Source organism: Corvus brachyrhynchos, unplaced genomic scaffold (genome assembly GCF_000691975.1).
Source record: "Corvus brachyrhynchos isolate BGI_N302 unplaced genomic scaffold, ASM69197v1 scaffold249, whole genome shotgun sequence".
In the NCBI taxonomy this organism is placed as follows: Eukaryota; Metazoa; Chordata; class Aves; order Passeriformes; family Corvidae; genus Corvus; species Corvus brachyrhynchos.
In genome coordinates, this window is record NW_008240226.1 from 815,027 (window position 1) to 820,559 (window position 5,533).

A 5,533-nucleotide genomic window follows, 5' to 3' on the forward strand; every position below is an offset into this window, starting at 1 on the left:
AGAGGTGAAAACTGACAGGAATGTGGCGTTCGGGGACTCAGTCCAAGGAATAGCTCTAGCATGGGCTGACTTAGCAGTGCAGTAAGCAGTGCTTGGTGCTGGAGGGAGGACGAGCAATATCTGGAATAATGAATCAATAATTCATTATGGAAAAATGCTACCAGCTGTAAACTTAATTTGTAGAATAATGCCTGGCAGTAATGCCAAAAGTTATAAATATATTCATAGTTTTTTTGAAACAGCTAGTACAAGCTGAAGCCAAATGCTTCAGTCATATATAATATATAATAAAGCTGACTTATAAAAAAAAAAAGAAAAAGAAAAGGTTTCTGATGGCAGTCAGTGAAAATAAGGCAATTAGTATAGAATCCTTATACTGAAAATAGCACATTTAGAGTGAGAGGTCTTAATAGCAATGTTAACAACAATTTTTTTCTCATATAAATATTTTATATCTTGGTGCAGGAATAAAGTTCCTATCTCCTAAGTGTTTCATTCTCCTAGCAGAGCTGTACATATTTTATTTATCATTCTGCATGATCTATTAGATAACTTTATCATCTAGTGTTTTATGAAAAGCAGTATTATTGGATATTAATGATCATCTGGCTATCTATCATTAATATGTATGAATTAAATTATTTTAAAGGCTTGGCCAGCTTTGAATAAATAGTAATCCTGTCTATATTTGACTTTTAGACAATTTCCACTTTTGATACTTTGGAACAATCATGTAATATTTGGGTTGTAGGAACTTCAAAAGATTAAACAACTCAATTACAGTTATTTCAGAAAGAGTACGCTTGTATTTTCTTTTAGGAAATATATTGGCTTAAAGGCAGAACACTGAAAGGTAAGCTTGGGCTTTAATTTAAATTTCAAAGGCTATGAGTAAGAATGAAATATTTTTTTCCTTATTTGGCCTGTCATTTACTGAAATGTATTATTAGAACTATATGTGACACCAAATACATAGATCATGAAACTCTTATGATATACATTCAACAGTTGAAATTGTTCCTGTGTATATCCTACCTACGTTAGTTCATGGATGCCTATTTGGAAAGGAGTGGAGTGCGTTTTTTAACCTATACATTATTCAGAAAGTGTCAGCTATTTAAAATGACACTGGCTTTAGTCTCTCTGATACCTTTGCCACTGTGTAGCAGGTGCAATTTGAGACCCACCACAGAGCATCTCTCTGTTCTGGCAGCCTGTCCCAGGGCACACCAGGCCCGAAGCACTGACTTACTGCTGTGTGCCTTGTACCGTCCCACTGAACCAACCTCTTTCGCCTCATGTCCTGATAATGACAAGAGATTCTATTTCACTGTTTCTCTCTGTGGTTCATTTTCTGTTTAAAAAACCCTCAAAATGCTGCTGCTACTGTTCTAGAAGCAGCACTTCGCAGTGCTTCCTCTATGTCTCAGAATACTTTACCTAAGAGGTTTAGTTGCTACATTTGTGTCTCTTTTCACAGAAGGAGAAGCTGGGGCAGGTGTTGACATGACATCTGGTGCCACCTTCCCAGTGGGGGTACTGGGATACAAGACTCACAGTCACCTCCCATCATCACTTTCACTCCTGAGGGATGAGGGGCAGACCTGTACCATGGTCACAAGCACAAAGGAAGTTTGTAGAGATGTTCCTGAGCTTCAGAAACACGGGCTTGACCTTCAAGAGTTCCTGCTAATTTGTTCAGTGTGTAGCAAAGGCCTCCGGCTATGCCTCCTGGGTGCTGCTGCAGCACAGCCACCTTCCCTTTTGTTTGGGCACCTTTATCAGTACAGCCGAAGGGAACACTGTGTGGACTGTGAATTCCTCTCCCAGATCATGTAAATACTTGGACGGCATGTGCTGTTGCTGCTAGTATTAATCTAACTAGCTAAAGCTGGTTTGAATACATTTGTAGCTATGGCAGAAGATTAATGATAAATATTCCCAAATGCGGCTGTGCAAATAGTGGCAAATTCTGAGTAAATGCATGAAATGCATTATAGTAGTCAAAAATTCTTCTGTTTTTCCTTCAAGAAAAAAAAGAAAAGGATGATTCTTCTTTTATGGCACAGGCCTAGTTCTCTTTTGTAACTTTTAGAATTTCACACATCTTATGAGTATAAAAGGATCATAAAACCTATGGTAAACATTCAAGGATTATTTTACTATGGACTGTTAAACCACTGATATCCTTCTACCCTACCCTCTGGATCAGGGGTGCAGAGTTGTTTTTACATACTGTGCCCATACATAAGTGAATGCTTGTTGACAAATAGACACAATAACTAGAGGATGTTGTGTAAAAAATTAACAGGTAAAACCACCCAAACAAACAAACTCACATGCCCTTCATCATATTGTAAAAGATACTAAAAAATGGAATTGCAAATGGTAGCAGTCCCAGCCATTTATAAATCCCAAAAGGTGAGAGACAGCATTCTTGGAAATGGTGCCATCCCTAAAGACAGAGCATAGAAGCTAATCTTATGCAAAAGAAGTTGTCTCCCCTTGGTAGTGGCCTTACTTGTACCTAAAATAATTCATCTTTGACTTAAAATCCGTCAAAATTGGCTTCTGCCCAGTCCAAAGGGGATGGCTACTCTTCTCAAGGTCAGCTCTGAAGGGGTTCACCAGGCCAATACCTCTGTTCCCCTGTAACTGTCTGCTTCCATGAATGGTTATGGAAATATCTTTTTATGGTTGCTGAGAAGGTGCCAGGAGAGAGCTGGGAAGGAGAGGGGCAATTCTGAGGGCTGGAGTTTGGCTGCATGAATCTGCTTCAGCTGCCATGCCATCTCAAGGAGATAGATGAAAACAAGTACTTACCCAGAGAAATGGGAGAAAAGAGCATCCCTGGGCTTATAACCATACTGACTGCACATAATTTACTAAACTCCCTCAAAGTGGCAATGTTTTATTTCCTACCAGGGCAGACTGGCACAAACCAAGCATTTAACCGTGGGTGACTAATTACAGGTGTCATGGATTCAAAGCCATGTGGCTAAGTCAAGTGCAAGCTTTTCAAAGTGTGAGCATCTTCTTAAAAATGAGGTTTAGCAAATGAAAAAAATGGTCCCAGAACTGCTGAATTTGTTTTCTTAGCATTTTAGTAACTGTTTGACCTACCATTTCAAATTACCACTTGAAAGAAATGGACATATTCAGGAGGGCAGATACTCGTTATTTCTAAGGCAAAATACTTCTCTAAAACGACATGGTGATCAGTTGTAGCTATCCAAAAAGATATTGTGCTGAGCTGTCATGTTTCTTGTTGCAGCCTTTTTGTATTGTTGAAATATCAACACTATAGGTACTGCATGTATATAGTTAACTCTTGGTTTCCTGGTGTAAGATGGGTAGGAAACCTGTTTAATGTATTAACATGACCAGAAAAACACCCTCCCTCAGGAAAAAAAAATCCATTGTAAATATGGATAAGGCTATATAATGTAGCCGGAAGAGTAACCAATAAGCAAAATGAATGGCATGTTCTGGTATATATGTGTATTTTAAATCATACTGATTTTTTGTTGAAGCTGGAAAACAGGAAGACAGTGAGACTTAAGAGAAAATGGAAGTTGCAAAAACCTTTGCCACTGTAAATTATATTTTGTTGAATACTTGTAATGAAAAATAGGGGTTTCTGGAGATAGCTCGATGTTTTCTCTGAATCATGATGATTATTTACTGAGTTATTTTTTATTTTTTCTATTCAGAAATAACTAGACTACTTTCAGCAAGAGAAAAAACCTAGCATAAAGGATAGGCTAATATCCACCATGGAGGATATGAATAATCAGAAGCATTTGCATTATACAAATATGTTGCTTACAGACACTAAAAAAGGTGTTAACACAACACATCCTTAAATATTATTGAGAAATTGTTGAGTATATTTGTACATAGTTCTCTATGTACAATTCTCTTCTTTCATTCATTCCCATTTATAACAATTCATGTAGTGTGGGATAGGCCTTTGACACAGACCTCTAACCATCGAGATTTGTGACACTGATCAGAATACAATGAGAGACCCCAGAACTCATCCGCTGAAGTGAAATATCCCTATAAATCACAAGTATTGTGTTACCAGACAGCACAGCAAAAAATTAACCAGAGCAAAACACTCGACTCGACGCTGTTACAGCTAATAGGTCTGAAATGAAAGATAATTGCATATTAAAATAGAGTGGGTAGCTCTGTTTTGATGTAGAGATATAAAGATGTCAGCCAAGCTAGGCTGCAGCAGCAGGGAATGGGTGCCCTGAAGTGATTGAGGAGTGAAGCCCAAGAGAGCATTCCTCACATTCCTGTGGCACTCCTCCTATACATATGCCCCACAAGAAAAGGGAATTCCAGCACTCCGGATTGGTATACAGAGCTTCGGAAAAGCTGGCACTTTTCTATAGCTGCAGGCTTGATTAATTTGAAGAAATTATTATCAACTCTGGATGACGAACACGAGGCATATTTAAACTGTTATTTTTCAGGGCAAAGGACATGACATTACCAATCTGTTACAAAAAAACCCCCACCAAAACATCCCCCATAAGGACTTCTAGTAAGCACCAACCAGCAAAATGTAGAGAATGTGGAGCACTCCCTAGTATTTTCCCAAGATCTGCCCAGAATAATTGGTATTACTGCAAAAATATTTTGCTGACACATACGAGTGGGATTAGCCCAAAGAGCTATCTTTGTTAATGAGCCATATCTAGAAATTCAGTAGGTTTAGTAGATTACTGTCTGAAGGCACAGCATTTTTGAGAGCCACTTATGTCTAAAAGTGTAACATTTTTTCTCCTGGGACTAGCAGTGAATGTTTTGTAAGGAAAAGATGGTTATCCCTGGGAATTTTCACAAATAAAAAAATCAAATAAAGATGACACTACCTTACTTGGAATTGAAATGTGACTGCTAGTGACTGGGAATTAAACAGATTTATTAGTGTTGACATTATTTACATTGCGTGATCCGTATCAGCGAAGGGTACACATCACTTGTGAAAGCAAATACATTAATAGTATTACCCCGTCCTTAATGGCACGTTAATAATACTTCCACGATTCGCGTTTGTCAGGCTGCTGCTGAGACGTGCTTGGTGTCGTGGTAAACAAAGAAAATCAGCCATGTTGCGAGACCCTTTATTCTTTAAAAACTCAAGTTCACGTGAGAAGAATCCGCCGCTAGATAACCCCCGGGATAGTGATAAATTAACGATTTCACACCCTCCCCTTCCTCGTTTTTACCCCATATAGCAACGACAGAGGGGACAGCCGGCTGATACGGATTACTTTTGAGAAGCGTGACAACAGGTGGCCTCCCCAAAGTCACTAGATCCAGCAGATCAAGTCTTTATTTATTTTTTTTTTTCTAGCGTCCAGCTAGAAAAAAAAAATGCCCAACACCATTATCCATCCACAGGGAGCACCGCCGAAGCCGTGCTGATGCGCGTCCCTCGGGACCATGGCGGCAGCCGGTCAGACATCTTTTTTTGTGGTTAAACCCGGCAAGGATGCGTTCCCCGGGGGAGGAG

The 5,533-nt window shown here is 39.0% G+C and overlaps 1 long non-coding RNA gene across 2 annotated transcripts in view; it reads left to right on the top strand.

Annotated features, from left to right (window-relative positions):
* LOC108449328 overlaps positions 1 to 4,882 on the top strand; it is a 17,091-nt gene extending 12,209 nt beyond the window's left edge. For both annotated transcript variants that reach the window (XR_001865490.1, XR_001865489.1), the window contains exon 6: positions 1,481 to 4,882. This is a non-coding gene — a long non-coding RNA (uncharacterized LOC108449328). The remainder of the gene's footprint in view (positions 1 to 1,480) is intronic.
* The last annotated feature ends 651 nt before the right edge of the window (positions 4,883 to 5,533 follow it).